This window comes from Bombus vosnesenskii, unplaced genomic scaffold (genome assembly GCF_011952255.1).
Source record: "Bombus vosnesenskii isolate JDL3184/JDL3185 unplaced genomic scaffold, Bvos_JDL3184-5_v1.1 scf7180000013355, whole genome shotgun sequence".
Classification (NCBI taxonomy): Eukaryota; Metazoa; Arthropoda; class Insecta; order Hymenoptera; family Apidae; genus Bombus; species Bombus vosnesenskii.
This window is the reverse complement of record NW_022882990.1, coordinates 2,496,078-2,518,917: the sequence shown is the minus strand read 5'-3', so window position 1 is coordinate 2,518,917 and position 22,840 is coordinate 2,496,078. Positions and strand designations below refer to the sequence as shown.

At 33.6% G+C, this 22,840-nt stretch overlaps 1 protein-coding gene across 2 annotated transcripts in view; it reads right to left on the bottom strand.

The window, feature by feature from the left end:
• LOC117237035 (serine-rich adhesin for platelets) overlaps nucleotides 1-22,840 on the bottom strand; it is a 217,157-nt gene that overhangs the window by 192,931 nt on the left and 1,386 nt on the right. The window lies entirely within an intron of this gene.

The window sequence follows — 22,840 nt, the reverse complement described above, 5'->3', positions numbered from 1 at the left end:
CACGAAATTATGTATTATATTATTATGTTATTATATTTTACAAGATGTTGTGTATCAGTGTATTAATGTATTATATCATACAAAACATTTTGAAAGTTCATTATCACTGCAATGAGGCACGACTATCACGATAATATTGGTACAATTTGAGACGGATCCGAAGGTATGTACACAAGTTACAAAATATTTATTACAAACATACATTCTGCAAAGATAATCAAAATATTTGAAAAATCAATTACTAATTATATTAGTAAGCTACGATATTTCTAATGGGACCATCCTTAACATTAATTATTTGTTTAAGACCATTATTCGCGAAGTATACCAGTTTTTTAATTAAATGTTCATTTGCAATAAGTCTTGGAACTTCTACACACATTTTCGGACTTATTTCAAATTTTACGATCACGACTAATCACGATAATCATGTGTTATCACAATGCTAACAAAATTGTAACAAATTTCGTATAACGCACATAATACGTAAATGTCCGAATACTTTCATGAATTGTAGGTACCAAATTGTTTGAATATCATTAATACGTGCCGTATCAGTCCCATCACTATCGCTATCGAACCCTATCGTGAGAGGATCCATCCGCAATGCGGAGCGTTTCTCGCCGCGTGGAAGCAAGAAAGTCTATTATTGGTTAATTAATCACGACGAGTTGAGCACCTGCCCTCGTCTCGTGAGCCTGTTATTAACCACCATTACTTGGCTATGCCCGTTTGCTAAAGCTGTCCGCGACCTTTGACCACTTCTAGAAAGCCAGGCTTTCAAGTGGAAGATTCACGCTTCTCGTTTTTGTTCGACGGAACGGGACGGGACAATTTCACGTTGAAAGAGTGAACTTGAAGAGATTCGGACAAGAGGTCAATCAAAGCCACTGATTCCATAACGGGGAAGCTATTTGCTTTTGATGGACGTTACATTACGTTAAGGTACAGCTCGAGTATCCCGTGGGAGTAACGACCCCTTCCTCAAACATTTTCTGTTTACGATGCATTAGTTCGCGCGTTGAAGATAAATCGTGGCGAAACGTCACACCCTAATGCGTGAAGTGCAATGCGAGTTCGACTGCGCCGTCGCGTTTTATTGAATATTCGTAGGTTAGAGGTAAAGATTAGAAGTGTACACTATTGCACTGTATGATTTTGTATATTTTCTAGATTTACAAAAGATTAAGAATTTATATTTTAATTACTGTCTCTAACGTATATGTATATTATATATTGTACGTACAACTCTGTACATAAGTGGAACAATTATGAAATCTCGTCTTCGGTAAATCCAAAAAATCATTGGGAAGTCATCAAAACCATTAAGGTTGACTATTTCATTTCAAACAATAGATTGTGAAGGTCTCATACATACATACATATAATAATAATATACAATACAGGGTGTCCCATTTTAATTTCCCCAGGCAAATATCTCTATAGATATGAGAAGCATGAAAAAACGTATGAGCACCTTGTATATACAGTTACTTTAATATTCGAACATTATTTAAAACAGAATAACTTTTTTAAAATTGTCTCAAACGACTTAAGTTTTTCTTTTTTTGAGAAGTTAAGAGGATTAGTTTACGAAATGATGCGTAAAAAATTTTTTGAAAAAATGCAATTGATCGGAATCGTGAAGAAAATAGTATAATTTTCTCAAAATTATTATGTAGCGTAGACTGCAAACTATAGATATAAGTCGGACATTGTTATGAGGGGATATAACTAAGAGAGTGAAACATTCATAGGTAAACGTGATCATATTTATGTCTTAATAAATATATAATAAGTAACCTATAACAAATAATTTTTATATATTAAGCTGATACACCTTTCTAATAATTATTGTCTCTCACGTTTTCAAATTATTAATTATATCAAATTCCAAAGTAAAACCAAATTCGCATGCTCATTTCTATTGGTGCATGATAAAACTTTGTCAATACTATTAACATCTAGAAACATCTATTAATAAACAAAAATCACAAGAAACACATTTGAAGAAAATTTTTAAGAGAGAGTGAGATTACTCGTTTCCCCTAACCTCTATATTTGTTCGACTCGTTCCACATAACTATTTCAATTAACCACCCACATGTATTTATACAGATTAAACGTAAATTAAAAATTCAATACTAAATTTCTACATGTGCGTAAAAATTATATAATAACAGAAGTTATATAGCGACAAAGCTAACTGTTGTTCCCAAGATAAAAGATTTTTACCTTTTCATGCCAAACTCGTTGAACGGGTTGATTGTCCGCTATTCGAAATATATAAATAATGAAGTCTTTAAACTTTTTACGATGTTCAGGACGTAAAAGAGGAATGAACCCATTGAAGATCATTACACAAATTGACAATTAGATGTGAGACGCTGTTTGCCGTTTCAATCATCGGGGATCGTTTCGTTCAATTATTACGAGTTCCAAGTACATATCGAGCCGATGGTACTCGTCGGTTCCAAGAGCGCTCTTATCATGTTTGGTAGTGTGAAATCGGTTAAACTAGGCTAGGCCGAACTGAACTGCTCGTGTCGATTGAATTGAACGAAGTGCAAGTTTGTCAATATGTATCGTGTATAAAACCAGACATACGTTATCGTTCTTTCTCTCACGATGGAAACTCTTTAAGTACATATTCCTATCTTTCCTTGGCACGCCTTTACTGGTTTGTAGAACTCGTTGACTTGATAACGCGAATGTGCCCTTTGGCGGAGAGATAACTAATACTTTATGATATATTAGTAATTATGATTTAATTCTTCTGTATATTTTATCACTTACATATTATACAAGATGGAATTCGTATCAAATGTTCCCTTCATTAAACTATTAGTATTAATTACGCACATTTATGTATTTTGTAAATAAACTGCAAATTTTTATGCACATATAAGAAATTTAAAAATGCATAGAATACACCTAGTATGCAAGAATATATTAAAGATACGAAGTATAATATTAATAGTCACGGTAAACTTCAAATTAGCTTTAGCCTTTCTCTTTTATTAGCTTTTTGATCTGTATTTACCATGGTTGCAATTAGAAACTGTAGTTATTATTAACAAAGGATATTATGATATCAAGTTCAATTTTATCTAATAAGCATGTTTCTGCATATAGTTACATATTATCGTTTGTGCTGAATCTGACAAGTCCAGCACATTTTCTAAAGTAATCACACACTTGATATATGACAACCGATTCCAGGTTGTTCACACTATTGTATATAATATAATGTATAATTATAAATAACGAGACCCTATCAGAGGGAAAATTTATTTGTTAGAAGAAATTTGAAAAATACGAAATTATATTGTTTCTTACGTTACACTTTTTTACAATGTGTGTAAATTTGTATGGATGTGCAAGATGTTTGATAAGAACAATAAATATATATGAGACGAAGAGTAAATGATCAATATCACGATTAAAAAAAATTCCATAAATAAAATGAAAATGTGTTTTACAATTAGTTTAATGTACTTTCAACTTTTGACGTTAATGTTACTAGTAACAATAAGTTAATGTTAAGTTTACGTAATACGAATTTAATTAAATTTGTGTTGTGAGGGAGAATTTAAAATCGTTTAACCACTTCGCAACCATGGACAAGATGTCTCATGACACAATATTCTTCGTACTACGCCATTTAGATACTTATATGTACTTATGTGTTACTTGTACAGTACAATAAAAATAAATAAAATTGTTCTGAACAACAATATGCCTTTCATTCGCTATGAGGTATCGTGGATCGATATTTACGCAAGTTACAACTCTCGTCCTAATAAACAAATATGCGAGATATCTCGTCCGTAGCGTAGCATAGTACGAGATAACTCGTCCGTGGCTGCCCACTAGAGAATGAAGTGTAATCGTAAATTTAATTGAAGCTCCTTTCAAATAATTTAGGAACTAAACGAAATTGAAACTATCTGAGACCGAATGGCGGTTATATGTTTAGAAAAAGGTTATCCAGGATATTGATCTTGACAGGATATTTCATGATCATTGATATCGGCGAGGTTTGCCGTATATACATATATGTAATTACTATTTAATTACTATTTTAAAATTTCTGTACCTTGACAATTTCTCCATCTTACATCAAAAGTGAAAAATTATTCACTCCAAAACATATTTTACTATAATAAAATTATAATAAACGCATATGTGAGATAATTTTACGCTGGAAGGATTAGAGAACATCGGATTTACGAACAGCGAAGGAGAGACGCAATTAGCTGTGACATCCGTACGCTGTCCGCGATAAATATCCAACCCATGACCCAGTAAATCATTTCTAAGCGACTTTTAAGAGTTTCCTGCTAGCTTAGTCCGATGTTGGCCAGTTCCGAGTATGCTGAGAAATCGTTTCATTGTGCCGGATTGACATTGTTTTACGGTCGAGGCGCGCAATAACTTATGTGTACGCGAACGCGACTTTGCAGCCTGACGGAGAACATCTAAAGGATCTCGGAGTTCGTTATGGAACGACTTTAGAGGGAAGGGACGATTGCGTTGCACTCGTCGACCTTATCGAGGCATCCTCGATTACCATTACTTACAACACGAAACACAATATCTCGTTTATTGCACAGATCCTCGTGCTCTCGCGTACCCCGCCTTTCCCGTACAACTTTTTTACGGCACTGTCCAATTAGATCCATTAATCCTCTCGAGATAGTAACAAACGGTAAATGCGGAACATATCCCGACAATTTTGATTCTTATAGTTACAAAAAGCTTTAACTCCTTGCAGTCCTATATCGAGCTGAACTCGACAATTGATTTCATTTGGCTTTTTCCAAAGCTTTATTGTAATATATAAAGTATATCCTCTTTTACTGTGCGTTAACTTACTAAAAATATTGAAAATTGATTACAAAAATATAAAAATACATTTGAATCCTGAACAAGTTTTGAAACTGTATCTTATTGGCAGTGGATTAACACGTTGACTGTGTCACGACCGGCATACGTCAAATCCGACGAACTGACGATAGAGATAAAGATGTGGCGGCACTCGGCGACAATGTATATCGCTGAAGTGCCTAATGAGCCATCAACATCCCAACGGTCCTTTCACCGAAGGTTCTAGAAGAAAGAGCACGTGGCAACGATCGCGGACGCCTAGCAAATGCATGGACGGTGGGGATGTTGAGGGATGACAAAAGAAAGTAATCGGATCCGATCGAAAGTCAAATCATAAGAGTCTCAGTCTTAGAAAGTCACGCTTAGAGTTCGAAAGTAGATTGTAAAGTGTATTGATGTTAGAAAAAAAATAAAGTTTTCTTTTTTTATTTTTCACCTCAAATTCCTTTTTTATTTTGTTATTTTACGTGACAACTGCGCCGCGTGTTTTCAAAGAAATCTCCGTCAGGCCACGCGCAGTACCAAGCGTTCTCTGCTAGGTGCTCCTGTCACGTAAAGTTGGTACTTGGGTGGTAGTAAGAAGGCTGAGTCGTAACCCAACTACTTATTTTTCTTTATAAAACTTTATTATAAGATTTACCACTTACAAAATAACACCGAACCGGAGAGTAGGAGTTGTATGAGTACAGCAACTAGAAGAGGAACAAGAACTGCCCGAGCTGGGTGAAGTCTCGGTTTATATACGTTTTGGTTTTAGGATGTTGAGGGGCTAGGTGTAGGTTATGATGTAGAAAAGTGTCCGAAGGTCGGGGGTCCATATCCTATCTCTGATGTGGACTGAGGTGCGTCACAGCCTTGGTGTATGCTATGATGATAAGGTGGTGATGTGTCCAAAAGTGTCCGAAGGTCGGGGGTCGATGTATTATCACTGATGTAGGTTGAGATGTGGTTGATGTCACACTCCCATCGATATTTTAGTAACGCGAGTTGCTCAAGAGGTGGTCTCAAGAATGATCTTTCGTTTCATTTGTTCGCAACATTAAAACCACTAGCTGTTGAATATAACGAAGGAAAGTGTGGTATAAATTATTCCGACCAAATGGTTTCTTATGCCACTACAATTAGAAAAGGAATCAAATGGTACAGAAAAATTGGCATTCGATTCTTTCTGGGAATTTCTGTTGTAAACGCTTTGACGGTTTACAAAATTGCAACAAGAAAAAATATAAATATTAGAATATTTAGACAATTATTAGTTGCAAAATTATTAAGGTTGTCTGAAAATACAAAAAATCCTTGTCTTCGACGGAGTCGGCATAATATCGCCGTTCGGAAAAATGATTCCGGAAGAAGCATTAGACGCGCATGCAAATTGTTATGCAAATAAAAGACGTCGAATGGACCGAACAAAGGCATGAAAGAATTTGAAGAAAACAACAACTTATTGTTCAAATTGTCCCGACTAACCTCAACTATGTATAGAATGCTTTAAAGTTTTGCATTCTAAATAATTTTTTTAATAAACCATTTTCGTATTTTTATTTTATAACGATTCAATTATTATTACAATTAACTATTAATTAACAATTTATTATTATGGAATATCTTTTCAAATACCTACGACGATCTTTCGCAAGTAATCAAATAAACGACACCCGAATATGGGTTACGTGACCAGAAACTTTGCTGACACCCGAATACGGATGTCGTGGCGGTCAACGTGTTAAGTTGGGCTTAAATTCCGCTTAAACCAAAAAGAATTAAGATCTTTTAGATATGAATAGTGTCTCTCAACAATTTTATGTTATCAAAAGGAAATAGGAACAAACAGTGTGTTACGCCACGAGGCTTACCACAGGCTGTATTTTCTAACCGTCGCTCGCGGTCCTACAGCGTCGCAGGCAGACTGTCTTAACTGCCCGCCAGATCATATACAATGTATCGACGAGAGCATAGTTGTCGCCAAGGAGCGAGCTCTAGAAACGTCGATTTTTGACCGTTACGTTTTTCACACAAGAAGAGGCATACGTGATCATAGGCGCGAGCGGTGGCGTGACCCGACCATAGTGGGGGTCGTCTTCCAAATGAGACAAAGGAATAATCGAAGGGCGATCAGATCAGAATTTATCTAGAGATATCGTAAAGTCGAGTCAAATTTCTGTAACATATTCATCATATTATTGGAAAATATATCATTCTATGTTAACCTGTTAATACAGTGTTACATTCATTAAACCACCTCTGTTATCTTAACCGAAACAGGGGAACGACTATTTCGCGGCGTCGATTAACATAATCGTAGCGAGAATTTACGCCTCTCGCTGACGCGTTTTCCTAGCGACCGCGTCTCTCCGCGAACGGTCGGAACAAGTGAATTCAGAAAATATTTGAGTTGCAAGTTTCAATGATTTTGGATGTGAATATTATTTTTCAATAATTTTTGTTTGGTAGTTTAGTTTATAGGAAAGATTAGAGCAAGTTGATACATTTTTTAGTTACTAATTTTCCTCAGTTTTATTTGAATTAATTAATTAAAAATACGCTAAAATACATTTTACTTTCTCTCTTCATATATATATTACAAGTAAAAATTTCAAAACACATAATACATATTCATTTCATCACTCAAAACGTATCAATTTATCTTATTACGGTGCAAGGTGATATTCTTCGATTCTTTACAAATATTTCCTCAGTCGAAATATATTATTTTAATAACAAATATTCCTATATAGTATAATTTTATAATGATTTTTGTATATCAACCTGTTCCTTAATTTAACTTTATAGTATTTCTTAATATCCGTTGTAAATACTAATTTAATGGCAAAATAAAGTAGTTATTATAGTTAGACATACTAATATTGCGTTTGCACGATGATAATATCATTTGAAACTTTTTGCTTCAAGGAAAAATTAAGCTAATCAATATCTTCATGGACGATAAATGTAAGGCAAATAAACCTTTCTCTCTATGACACACTTTATATCTAAAATGCATTATTCATCTCAACAGTCACCTAAAACATAGTAATTAAGACGATAAAATGTACATCCTATTTATATTTCACTCAATTTTCATATCAAATGATCTACATACGTATGTATACAGCAATCGACAATAAGATGATTCTATATGAAAAAACAAGTCGAAAATACATATATGCAGGTGATTGTGTAAGTGGCCTAAGTCAAGAATCTAAAAGAAAAATGGGTTTATCGTTTATTTTGCGCTGCGTCTATTTACATTACAATAATCTGAATCCATCTTTGCAAAATACTATAAATTAAACTGTTGAATTAAGTTGATTGTTGCGTCATTAAACAAAATTCAGTTCACGCGTCAAACACAAAACAGTAAATATCTCGAAACGAAAAACATACGACGCGCACCATTTTCGTAATCACCAGCACATATATTCAGAATACAATTTTTTCATATGTCACTTCTTTTTTTAGAAAACCGAGTTTAGAAATGTGTCAAGTCCGGTATGCATAAACTTGAATAATTACCGACTAGAAACATATGAACACACAGCAAGAGGTAATAAAAATTTTAATTTCCGTTTAAGACCTCATTTTCAAGAAAATAGTTTAAACATGCATATATAATGTACTCGCACATAATTTGTAATTTTTTCGAAAACAAAATTTTTACAAAAACATATTTCTACATTTTTTACCTTTTTTAATCGATAATTTGGCCCTATTCAATCCGGAATTAGCGAAGTTTAAATACATTTAACAAATTTTCTCGAAAATGAAATATTATTATTATTATTATTATTATTATATATATATATATAATGCCGATTATGCAATAGCTGGGATATCCTGTATACTGCACAATGTAGCGCATAGTACGAACGATATTTATTAAATATTTTTTTCAAAGTATTCAAAGTATCCTTTTCATTCCGTCTAATTTTTATTTCATAAAAAAGCACTCAAAAAAATTGTTATTATGCTTGTATTCAATGTGATGTATCCTACTGTCATAAGAATGTTACAGATTCAATTTCGCGAACAGAAACAATCCGAGACGCTGAAAGAAAAAACCGATTCGAAACTAACTTAAATTGCAACGGAGCACGTTTATGCATTCCGATTCCTTCGGCTGTCGAAGCTTCGATACTACAGAAACAACAATCAGTTTATAGTAAGTGAAGATTTTGCGGACTTAAATAACTTATTGGAACACTTTGTTTTCGCATCGATCTTCAAACATTTCTATGGTTTCTTATTCGAGTATCTATTTCGCGAATAATAAACTCTTATTTAGCATGTAGTTAATTATATTAAAGATAGAAGTATCGAAAATATTTATGATACATTCTACAATGCTTTAAATTCATTTATGTTTGATGAATGTGTCAAATTGGAAAATATAACATGGAGAGATAGTAATAAATTTGTAAAATTATAAAACATTAATATTTTCTTTACAATTAATCATATGTATAAGCTTTATATTATATTTCTATTTAAATCTGGCATATTTAAAACCATTACAAAACAAATTTCCCCACTTTTAGTAATTTAACGAATTATAAAACTGAAATATCTTATTCGTTATAAACGATAAACAGTAAGAATGGTAGATCTACCAGAACGATCGACCCGTTAAGTTGCTCGCAAAGTACACCGTCAATCAATGGAACGGTACTATTACTAATGACGATAAGATGCTTAGCGACGAGACGCTAACGCCTTCGAATTGCCGATTTTTCTACAGAGGCAGCCTCCGACCGGCAAACAACACATCTTCCAACGAAACAGAGAAATCACTGAGATACACCCGTACCTCAATTTATGCAGAGTATCCGTTCCACGTGGATTCGTTTCACGCGAATGAAAATCGCATAAAGAATGTCTGTCAGTACAAAAAAAAAATATGTACGTAGATGATGACTAGCACAACGTAATGTACTTTTATCCTTATCTCACACAGCATTGACGCGTTTCAACATCACCGAATAAGTTACTGTATACACTTGTTACTTTTAAAATTCCTAGAAAAATATATTTTCTGGTCGCGTAAATTAAAATCGCATAAAAAAAGTACCGCGTAAATTGAGAGACGGTTGTACGCGGTCGTTTGAAACGTTAGCTTCGCCACTGTTCGATCGATTGTTCTCCTACTTTGTATTGTTCATGTGGTTCAAGGGTTTCAGGCCGACTCATCGACCAACTGACTTTCAGAACTCACGAATCAAACAGCCATCTCCCCAACCCGAAGAGACACAGAGAGCAGTAACGTTTCTGTTCGAACACGTATTATCATGAAACTATTGTAACCTCCGTATATGCTTACAGAAGTGCAAGAAGAATTGCATTAAGATGTTAAAGCTATTTTAAATCGCCAAAAATTGTCGCTGTTATATAAGATCATTTTAATTAACGATGTATGTGCTTTCTGCTCTATTGTGCTTTGCAAATAGATTAGGCTGTTGTTATAGTGAACGCGAATTCGCGCAAACTATCGCTCTGATAACTGAAAGATCTGAAGACCATAATTCGTGCATTAATAAGAATCTATGTATGTATGTAAGCACATATGTGATTACTTTAACATATTGAGTTTGTCAGAACGCCAGTTCGAGAAAATTCGCGTCTACTGTAACTACAAGTTTATAGTGACCTTAAGTAATTTAATAAAGAAGTTCCGAAATGTATATTTTTACATTCTAGATACTATTTAATGAAAAAATCCGTTATTTCTGCTGCGTTATGTAAGAAGTCTATAATATACATATTATAGCAACAAACAATTTTATCACGAAACATTCATGATAATTGTTTTTCCTCTACATTACTATCACTGAATGATATAATTATAAACAATATTTATCCATATCTCTTATACACTTGTCCATTCGATCTAACGTAAATAACGCTTCTATGATATTCCTTAAAATACGCAACCTAATATTAACCTTACGAAAAATTCAGCATAAACACAGAATTTAATAATCTTTTTATTGCCACGATTTTTTTGCATTTCTATACAGAAATGCATATTTTCAACTGTTTAAAAACAATAAACTTTAATAATTGCAGTAAATGTGTAATAACATTTAAGATGTGAAAATAGAATTTATCGATTCCCACTTATTATGTTACGTTGTGAAGGGATTAAATTAATGAAACGACGATTGAATATGTCCTTTGCTGTGCTGTAATAGAAGATGTTCATTGACTGTATGTAAAGTAATTTACTATTTCTCTATAATAATTATATAAGTACATAATATTGTGACAATAATATGATCATGAAACAAATAATGGTAATATTGTGCAGTGATAAAATGACAACTGTGTTGAATACATTCAGAACTTAATTCATACTGTTTTAAGACCTAACTTCGATTTTGTTTTACAGAATATGTGCAGCAATATGAACCTCACAGTATTTCATGATATAAATAAATAGGTATGCATAAATTTAAGAAGAAAATGATGTACATGGAAAGAAGATGATGGTAGGGAATCTACCGTGATGTGAATATTACTCGATTATTCGTTGCACAGCTACTTGTTGCGCAATAATACGACGTAAATTAGATATAATGAGTACATTCTATTCAACAAGTTATCTAGATTCATGCACTTTCTCTTCCTATCTCAGGCATAGTTGTCGATGTTTTATACTCAACCCATGTCATATTCGGCGTAAAGTAATTAGTTTTTTAGAAAAATGTAACATGAATGATTTTTTCACAAAAGATACTTTGCTTTAACAAATTATTAAATTTTCTCTCCTCTGTTATATTTGGAAATTAAAGTTTTTTATGCTAAAGATCAAGAATTAAACGAAAATACAAAGAATTATAGTATATATAATTTTCTATCCATTATTTTAGAGAGTAAATACAAATTATAGCAAAGAATGTCTGCCGTGTGACTTCAAATTTTTGATTGCAATTTATATAAATACAGTTGTATGTTTAATTAAATAAAACATATGCAATCTATTAAATGATAAACTGGCTTTACATATCTCTAAATATTCACAAAATATTTACAACACAAGCAGTTGCAATCAAATCACACCTGCTTTGACTTTTAAAGAAATTAAACTTCGAATTTATTATACTTTTAATAATATCCCAAGAAATAAAATTAATCAAGACAACAAATATCTTATACGCTAACATAAATATTCCACATACTATCATTGAATGAAATGAATTTCCAAAAGAAGTTTCTTATCCTTAGAGAAACTGAAATTGCTATTCACCCACAGTTTATCTTTAGAAAATAATTTAGAAAATAGCAATAAAAATGAATAAATAAAGAAAAATTAAACGAACGCTGTTCCATTATCCCACTTACTCATTACTGCTCTTACTTTCAGAAAAGAAAAAAGAAAAAGAACTTCTTTCGAGAACACCAAGATCGCCATTCATCGCCTTATCACAAGTTTCCAATTCCATCTGGGGAGATCATTCGCAAACTCCACATAAACGCACTGATTGCTTTCATCGTTCGATCCCTGTAATTAGAATACTATCGCATTTCGAGGATTCGTAAGATTGCAAGGCACAAGAAAATTATTCAGTTCTAACTGTTCGATCGTTTCCGATATCGAAACGCAACCGTGCCTCCTCTCGTTGTGATTCTTTTCTTCGTGATTAGGCGCTATTGAAGAAAACTCAAAAAGCATGAACCTTTTCATGAAATGAAATCCATCTTCCATCTGGGGTACAACTTCAAAGAGACAAGCCTAATTATAATTATAGTTTGATGCTCGGAAAACAAACTTTGAAAGCCTTTAAACCAAGATTATTAGGCAGACATCGGCGCTTATAGTTTAGAAATGACTTGCTCCTTAATTCTGTACTGTATCTTATTTTGGATCTTTCCAATTTTAATTTCAATTTGGTTATTGAATAAGATGAAAAACTGAAATATCTCATTATGTATTATTGACATATATGATTATATTTTCTAGAGATAGAAAATTCTGATTTTATTTTGTATTGAATAATAGTATTTCAATGCTATTATCAATACATTTACATCTTGGCGTTTCAAAAAGCCGAATGCTACTCAGGCTAAAAATTTTTTTTTAATAAAATTTTAAGGAGAAAATATTAAGTAATAACCTAAGGCGCGTATTTTTATAAAATCCAAAATATTACATTTTTTCATTATAGGTACATTTACATATATTAATTTTAATGTCCGTGTGAAGTACTACTGAATTTTCATAATCAACCTATATTAATGGCTGTATATAAAAATTTAATTAAGAACACCAAATGTATGGATACTAAAAATTAGTTAAGGATACATAAAAATATTTATAAAGTCGCGGAACGTAATATGGTACTGCACAAAACCTTTCTCAATTATACATAAGCTTTGCAACATATTTTAAAGTCATCGAAAGGAGGTTTTCATCAAATTAAACAACATGGTAATGTTTCTCTAACTTTTTGCAATATTCACAGAAAACCACTAGTGTCACGCTTTTCATGAGAATCTATTAACTTGTATATAATGAAACGAATTTGCGTCTCCTGCTTGATAAGTATAATAAATTGTGTCATTTTTCAAAATATGTGTCTAAGTTCTAAAATATAAGTGTCTAAGTGTAAAATATGATTATTATAAAGTTTAAAGCATGTACTTAAACTTCTATGAATGGATGTATATTATATAAAAACTACGCGTATTAATTTCATAACCCACCAATTCCATTCTCGACTGAAAGCATCTCATTCGATTGCATTAACGTATCGTGAATTTCGACTGGCAGCTTATTTAATGTAAATTAATAATCCGCGAAGTATCATGCTATATCACCTAGCAGGCTGCTCCAAGATCCGTAACACCATCGACGGAGGGCACACGTTATATTAGCAGCGCAGCACGGTAATTACGCAAAACGTGTGTAGCTTCGTTGAACACGATCGTGTTACCATCATAGAAACACCTGAAACCGTATAACGCAAACATAACGACTACATAATTACGACATATCCTTATGTAATGTCGTAGATACACATTCATTGCCTCGTGTCGGTGGCGTTCACTCACGTTTACATCTTTTGGAGATGATTGAACGCGTTTTTCCGCAATTAAGCTTATAAACTGCTCCGTATGGAATGTTGAATGAAGTTTGTGTCGAACGAGTTTTATATTCCCAGTCACCACGTTCACGATCAGCGGCGTCAATTTCTTAAGAACTTTCTATTTCCGTTTCATCCGAGCGTGGCGTTTAATTTCTTTCCGTTACGTCAAGCTAACCGAGTCTTCGCGGATCCTCATTTTCCAGACATTCGATAGACTGGTAAGCCGATCCCTATTATGACTCGTACATCGGTAAAGTGTGAAAGAACTGGACATTGATGTGTAATTAAAAGTATTAATCCGAAACCCCTAACGTAACTAAACTTGATTTTGAATTGAGATTTGATAATAAAAGAAGTAAAGCTACAAATTCGTTATTATTGGAAATTTATTATGCACCTACTGACTTTTCTGAGAACAAATTTGTAATGATTATAGGTATTAAAAAGATGACGAAGATTCGATAAATAAATTATAAAATGAAATAACGTACAATAAGGTTCATTAATTCATATAATAAAACGTCATCGTCTAGAATCATAGAATAATGATTTTCAATCGTGATTTTCAATTGTTCCGTGGCACACTGGTATGAGATATTCTGCATTTGGATAAAAGGGATTTAAAAATATCTATTATCTAAATTACAATGACAATGTATAATTTGTTTTAAATGCTTACATAATTGTGTCCATGTAGTCACTAAACAATCGAGCTTAAATAGTCTTCCAACATCGAACATCGTGCTACAATAAATCATTAGAAGATGCAAAGAATATAGAACGATACACGCAACTTTATGCTAATTCGAAACCGACAAACAAGCTGAACGACATATTTATACCAGCCTCTTTTTCCCTTTAAACATCATGTTCTCTTGGTAGACATAAATCACGATTTCACCAGGCCTTACAATATCTCTTGCGAGGATGCCTACCTATGCGAAAGTTCAAGGTTGCCGATGCTTTCCAGAGCCGGCATAGGATAATTCCATGAACGTTAGGACATTATTGTATACGTACAGTCATTTGCTTTCGTTATTAACTATTCCTCTGTGAATCACATTTGAACATCGTTGGCGAATACTACGATATTTATATATTCATCGAATATTTAAAATTTAATTGGTATGAACGAAGACTGCAATTAACACAATTAAATAGTATAAGTAACAAATGGTAAATATCAGAAGTAGGAAAATTTAAAATCGATATACGAAGTTTAAAATATCAAAAAACCATTTAGCCATTTTGAATGTCTCAAGAACAAATCACGAGATCTTGATGTAATATAGCAGTCATTTAAAGCAAACTTCCCAGCATATGTATGAACAGTTACTCTTTTATTGAACTAATCAACAATCGTTATGGAGTGGGCTGACGTAATACGTGAATATTACATCGATAACGGCCGAGCGAATAGATCAACGAATCTATATCCACTTTATTGCCTTTTATTTATTTCTTTTTACGTTTTAGAAAAATTCCGTAACTTTTGACAAAATATTATAAAATGTATTAGATCTAAATATCGTTGTCGGATGAAATATGTGAATGAAAATTTACAATTATTAAAATAATACGAGATTTCGTAAACGAGATTGTTTTAACATAATAACCTATTCTTACAGTTTTTACAGTCTTCTTACAGTTTTACAGTTCTTATAAGATTATAGAACTATGAAAGGATTACAAAATAGTTGGTTAATAAGATAAATCGTTTGTTAAGTGAGAAAGAATATGCCAAATAAAAGAAACAATATATATCTCGCAATTGATCTCTTTTCTCTAAATAGGATTTATGTTCTAATTGTAATAAAACCATTCTTCACGGTGGAAAGATCGATCTTTTAAAAATGGATCGTAAATGATTTCGATATCAGTCAAATTCATTGTTATGTACTCTTATAAAATATCTATCGACAGTATGTAATATAAGGAACACCAAATCACACTATACATATTATAGAGATCTTATGACGAACCTAGTTTATTAAATATAATATAAAGATCTCTCGCGATAAAAGTATAAGAATAAATATTCTAATATGAAAGAGTTGAAGAAGAGAATAAGCTGATAGATTTGCTTAGACATAAACCCTTTCCATCTTATCATATTTTCCAGCTATGGTCTTTATATTCGAAGTTAGCAAGTATCTGCTGACTTATAATAGGCTAGGCTGTTTATCGGCCGCACAAACTCTTCCAAGAAAGTACATTCAAACGTTCCAATCATTCCGACTATTCCAATTAAAAAAAATTACCTATTCAAGAACAACAAAGCACGCGAAATACGTAGTACCACGCCATATTGAAATTATGACGTGGCGATATATCAAGATTTAATTAACAAGTTAGACGTAATTGTCAACAGCTGAAGGCAGCGTGCGTTCCTTGCCTCGCGTCAAAGTCGAAACAAGTAACGATAAACTGTCGCGATCATGAATCGCAACGCGATGTTCAATTAAAACGATCACTTGGCCGTTCGTGAGGAAAGATATACAGCGTGGTTATCTCGGTGTGCAGAAGTGAGTCCATCGACGGATCTACACGACTGATTTGAAGAGCCCTATAAACGCGCGTTCTCTTGGATAACAAGATGTCGCGATGCGTTTGTCTACCCATCTTTTGTCTCTTTTTCAAGAGAGTAACATTTTTCCGAGTCCGTGAGCATTTAAAGGGTATAAGAGAGTGGCCTTTGGAGAAGAGAGGCCGTAGGGCGAGAAGAGACGGTGGTGTGGTATCTACCTGACGAGTCAGCTGTCCGCTTAGGCAGCCCGCGCCTCTGTTCTAACGACCTGTAGGACTCGACTCGAGCGATCCCTCGGAGTTAGGGGCCCTGACCGTAGGAAGAAGCCTCAGCTGTTTGCCGATGGAAGCCGTAGAACGTTATTTACGCCGCGCCGTCTAGCTCTCGGCCTGTAGGCCTTGCGTACTGCGTTGCAACACAACGAACAGAAACGCCGCCGGCTGTTGCTGAATACAGTCGTGCATGGTAATACGTGGCTGATATGCTCCAACGGTAATATGGTAATACCTAGCGCGATCGAGGGTGTACGCTCTTCCATCGTAGCCAAGCGAGGAATAAAGGGCAGAGAATGGAAAAGGAGAAAAAATATGGACGGAGCGCAGCAACATAAGCCACACGAAGAAGAGAACACGGAAGCAGCAGGAGGAGCGCTCCGTACTTATAACATCTACACTGTAGATCGTATTTCGAGGACAGGACACGCTCTAAACGTGGCGGAACGAAAGCACGTGCTTCCTTGGTTCGATGAGTCTCTTGCGAGCTCAGGAGAGAGAATACCAGTCAGAGAAGGAGCGAATTGCGTGACGACGAAGTCGAGGTTATCGTTCATATTCAGAGAGAAAAATATTGCGTTGGTTGCTTCGCCAGCCGAAACTAGCAGAAAGTACGTTTTTGCTACCTTTTCTCCTTAGTTGCATCACAGATACTTGCAAATGTAAATAACGGTTAATTAAAGGTTCCATTGGAGAAAGGGATCTTTAATTAACTGCAAGCCGACATTATTTGGGACATTAATGCCATTAACAAAGTTGTTAAAATATGTACAGATAGTACAAGACACGCCTCGCGAGAAAGCCTCGCGGTTCTGCCTCACAGTGTCTGTACATAACTGAAACTGCGAGGCATATTTGATCTCGATAAAAAAAACCGACAATCGTTGGCGCGCATCGAGGCAGTCTCGAGGTACTGCCTCACGCTGTCTGTGCATAACTTCACGTCTCACCGCGAATAGAATTACGAAACCAACCGAGAATCTAAATATCCTTTTCTTTATGAAATTCTATAATTACGTACAACAGTCATTGTAACCAGCTGCCATTTTTGTTATTAGGAGAGATCGTGAAAATGGAAAAAAATGTTAAACATCATTAATTGTAAGTGGAAATTGTGAATTTTCGAATATCTAGTATTTCTCCTCCTCTTCTTCTTCTTGCTTGAATTTGCATTTACAAAGAAGATTAAAAAATTCATCCTATTCTTATGATCAAAACCGATGGATAAAACATTGTTTTTAAAGGAAATTACTCTATTTAAAAGAATTATAAATAAATATACTACTATGATAAGACTAGCTTAATAAAAGATGATGTAAAGAAATCTTCAAAATCGTAAAGTTAAAAGGCATTAGGCTTAACTTTTTAATTTATAAAACAATTGTGTAATCAAAACTGTATTTCTTTAATGCTTTCAAATGAGTGTAAAATATCAAAAACAAAATTAAAAAGTTGACGCATACTCAATTTAATCCTATACAAAAATATATTAAATTAATGATCAATCATTAATAATTTATAGAAGTATGATATACAAAATTTTGCATAGAATCTAATATTTGATCATGTAATGTAGCTACAATCGTGTTTTAATTCTAATCTCAATTTTATCTATTGTACTCCTTTCTCTAAAAATCGTCTTTGAAAACGTGTATATATTCATTGATTCACTTTACTTTTGAAAGCTATTCTGTTTCATCTGGAGTCCTTATAATGCAAAACTACTTCTATCAGTAATTATAAAGCCAAATACGTCGACTAAGGAACAACAATGATGAAATTCGAAGACTTCTAAACAATTTTTCAAAGATACTTAAGAAGTCATTAAGAAAACATTTTTCTGTACAAACACTCAAAGATCGAGGTATAAAATGCAGATTTCTTTACGTTGTATGCTACAAGTTACGTTCATAGCTACCGGTGCAAATCAAAGTGCATCGACGAACAATAGTAGATAAATTTCAGCAACCGGAGGATTTCTTCGTCCCAATTATGTAACAGGAAGCAACCCTGATAATTAGACATTATACCGACTGACGGGACTGAGGTGTCGTTAACGTTCCCCAGGAGCGGTGTTTTATCTGACGGAAGCTCGTTCGTCTTATCCCCGGCAAGAGAGTAAAGCGGCGGCCGAACGGAACAAGGGATTCTTTGTAAGATCGTGGTATGAGCACCAGGTAAATCCTTCGTTCTCCTCAGGTGAAACTCGCTTTCGGCAACGAGATCCGTTTCCCACGGTACGCCAGGTAACCCGGAGCGTTTTCCCCGTAATGTGGGTCTCCACGATACATCCCTTTCTCCCCTCCCCTCGCCTGGCCACTTCATGGTCCCTCTCCCCTCTTTCTTCACTTTTTCTTTCTCCATCCATCCACCTCGACTGCTGTGTTCGACCATCGCCTCTTTTCTTATCTTTCTCCTTGGAGTCGCTTGGCCCGGCCTAACCGTGAAATCAACGAGTCTCTTTCTTTGCGATTGCACTTCGTAGTCTTCGTCGTAGTCGTCAGCGACGGCAGGTAGGAAGAAAGAAAATTACCGAGGAAGTGCAACGGTCGATGTAGTGTTGCTGTGATGTATTCGCAGCGAATGGAATGCTAATACGACGAGCTAACACGACGGCGCATCACTGCCTTCGATTCTAATGTATACTTGGTAAAAGCGATATTATGTGATTGTAAATTCGGTTATTAATTCAAAATGGAAAAATTTTTCGTTGCATTCGTAGCATAGCAAGGAAGGGATTATTTGAGTCAAGTAAATTTTAACATTACGAAATTCAGTTTTGAATTTTGCATGGAATAGTCAAATTTGTTATATATTATGAGATACTAATTAGTATTATTAATATGATAACGAAAGAATGAGACAATATCGTGTATTGTAAATTCAGCAAGAAAAAATGCCAAAAACTGATAGGGTCACTAACTTGAGTCAGTAAGGAGGTATTATAGAAGAATTCATAAAATAAACAGCAAAATAACTTCCACAAATAAAGTAATATGCACGCGCTATTGAATTATGATAATTAAAACTGAACAAACTTTTTGCTTTTGATGAGTAGACGTTATCCTTGTAGAAAACTATGCCGTTGAGCTGTTATTATAAGTATGTACACAGTATACTTCACTGTTTACTATGTCACTAATAATAAATCTACTAGTATAAAGTCTGTTTTCAAAAATAGATAACTTAAAAATTGTTCGTAACAGAATTTGACGAATTATAAGGTAGAACTCATTTCTAACGTTATAACTCATTTCGAATGTGGGCATATTCTGAAAACTCCGATTTTGTACCTCATCGTCGTATTGTTAACGATGATAGAAATGGATGCAAGAAAGGTCATATAGCTGGCTATGTGCTATAATGTGCATGTGGAATGCGTACGGTTCTAATTATGATCAATTGATAATCTTATTTAACGCTCTTTTTACAATCTCATTAATATTGCTTTCACAAAGTGTGCCAGTATAGACGAAGGATACTGAACGAGCTGGCGAGACTTTGGTAGAGGAACCAGGCTCCGTGCACTTTTGGTGCATTGTGCACGACTACCCGCTCTCTTTCTCTCTCTTCCCACTCCCCTTCCTTCCTCTTTCTGTAGCATTTCAACGACTCTGCCTGGGATAATAAAGACACGGCCTTCCGACATGGCTGAACTTTACGTTGAAAAATGTTCCTTCGACCTGGTATACAGCCAACGTGTACTATGGCGATTTTAGTATCGATTATTTAATATAGATGTGGATGGAATATTGTACATAGGGGTCTATTGTTTGTAATACGATCGAGAAAATGTTGATCAGTCGTGATATAGTTCTACATAAAATACATTTATGTAGAAATAAAAATTTTTATTTTTTTTTTAAGAATTGCTTTGAGAATTAATTCTGTGAAATTTATTATTTCCGATTCATTTAATTATTCTAAAATTCAAAGATACGTTATCTGTGAAGACGAGCAGTCGATTACGCAAAAAGTTCAGATACGACGATCGGTTTGAGTTGTTCGGAAGGGAACGATATCTTATTGCATCTTCTTGGATGCACGTTCAAATGTATACGTTCCATTTGTGTTGAAACGCAAAAATCTGAAGAGTTTATTTGAGATGTTCGTAAGAAAGTTTTAAATGTATTTTTTGCCAGTTTCTTTTTTTAAACAAATAACTATGTACAAAATTATGCAAAATTTTACTTGTTTTCCTCGATCGCCATTAAAAAATTAGTTTGTATAGATATATATAATTAGATTGTTGCAACGTTCCTAATCATCGATAAATTTGTATTTCTAATATTCAAATCAAGGTTATGCTTGCAATAATGGTCAAGTATTACAAGTACCAAGACTCATATTATTTAATTGAAAAGATGATCCAAACATGATTCGATTCGTAACTATATTTTAAACTGCCAATCATATTAATGAAAGTACAATTGTCTCGTAACGTGTGATACGTACTCCAAAATTATTACAAATTAATTAAATTAATGTACTGCAATTTTAAATTAATTTTGCGAATTTAGAGAAACGAAGCACGTCGAAATAAATTCATTTTCGTTTAATAAATTTATTCAGTGATAAGATATCCTCGTTCATCTCTGTTATGAGAGACATTTAACTCTGATTGATTAAGCAACGGATAAACGGTTAAATACATAATCGTTCAAACTCTTTTTTCTTCCACAAGAGTTCCTTTTTTGCTTTTAAACGAATAAATAATATTTCAAGGCACTATTTAAGGCATTGTAAACCTCAAGGTATTGAGAATTTTGCAAAAAGTATAAGCATTTAATGACGTCTAAATATCTTCGAGTACCGAACTATTAGGTCGAAATACTTAGTAGTTAATTCAAAAAACTTAGTAGTTAATTCAAAAAACAAGAAACAACGTTAGAACGAATTCTGTATAGTATGAAACTAATAGATAATATAAATACAAAACTTAATTCATTGCAGAAGCAATATTGAAATGTCCTAATACATTGCAGGCACGTTATAACTACATATATACGCTATTATTTGGAATATTCTGTTCTAAAAAGTATATTTTTATTCACGTACCTCTATAAATTCTTTTTAATATCACGACCATAAATTCTTTATGTAGATGTGCTAAATGGAATAATCAAAATATTTATCTTATTTATTGTTGTATGAGAAAACTTCTCAGATCAAAGTTACGCTATTTCTAGAAATAAACGTAGTGACGAAGCAACTCTCTCACGAGGTAATTTTTTTACGAGATTTCAAAAACGGTAATATTTTTTCAAGTGGAACCCCATATTTTTTATACGTCATACATTAACCGATATATTTTTTTATTCTCTATGCAAAAGTATCAAATATAGTTGTATGTGAAAATGCGGGATTTAAGAGGTACTATCCGATTATTAAAATATAAATCGTCCGTTAGTATTAGTAAAATTGAATCCGTCACTTCTCAACGTTAAAACTTTTCTTCGATAAAGGATATCTATGCATGAAAGTGCAGTCCGAAGTGATCTTTAACTTCAAAGCCATTCGATGCTATACACAGAACGTATAAAGCATCGCTTATCGCTATTTCGAATTGAGCATTCTAATATCTTTCACGATGAATCAACGTCTTGCGCCTGAATGAACCTCAAAACGGTAATTATAAAACCATTTTCAATTTATTCTCGATTTAAGTTCGATAGCTGACTAAATCCTATTTAATTTTAATTTTCAGAATTGACTTTCAATCGCCAATCAAAATATGTCGTAACATCCATATAGATTTTTAGATTGCTTTCAAATTTTAGTAATAGAATTATGATAGTCATACATGCGAATGAAATTTTAAGATGTCTTATACATGTAAGATACCCAATATATATCTATATAAATGTTGAATGTTGAAATTACATTTGCGAATCACTACATATAGATACTATACCAAATTTACATTTAGATCAAATTACGCACAAGTAAACTTCTTGTTTACTCTAAACCTTTATAAAAAAGAGAAAAGAAATACTCTGTTAAAGTCTGACGTGTCTTTGGTAAACTCTACATATTCGTCAGTTTCGTGTGTAATAGTGCGTACTTCGAAT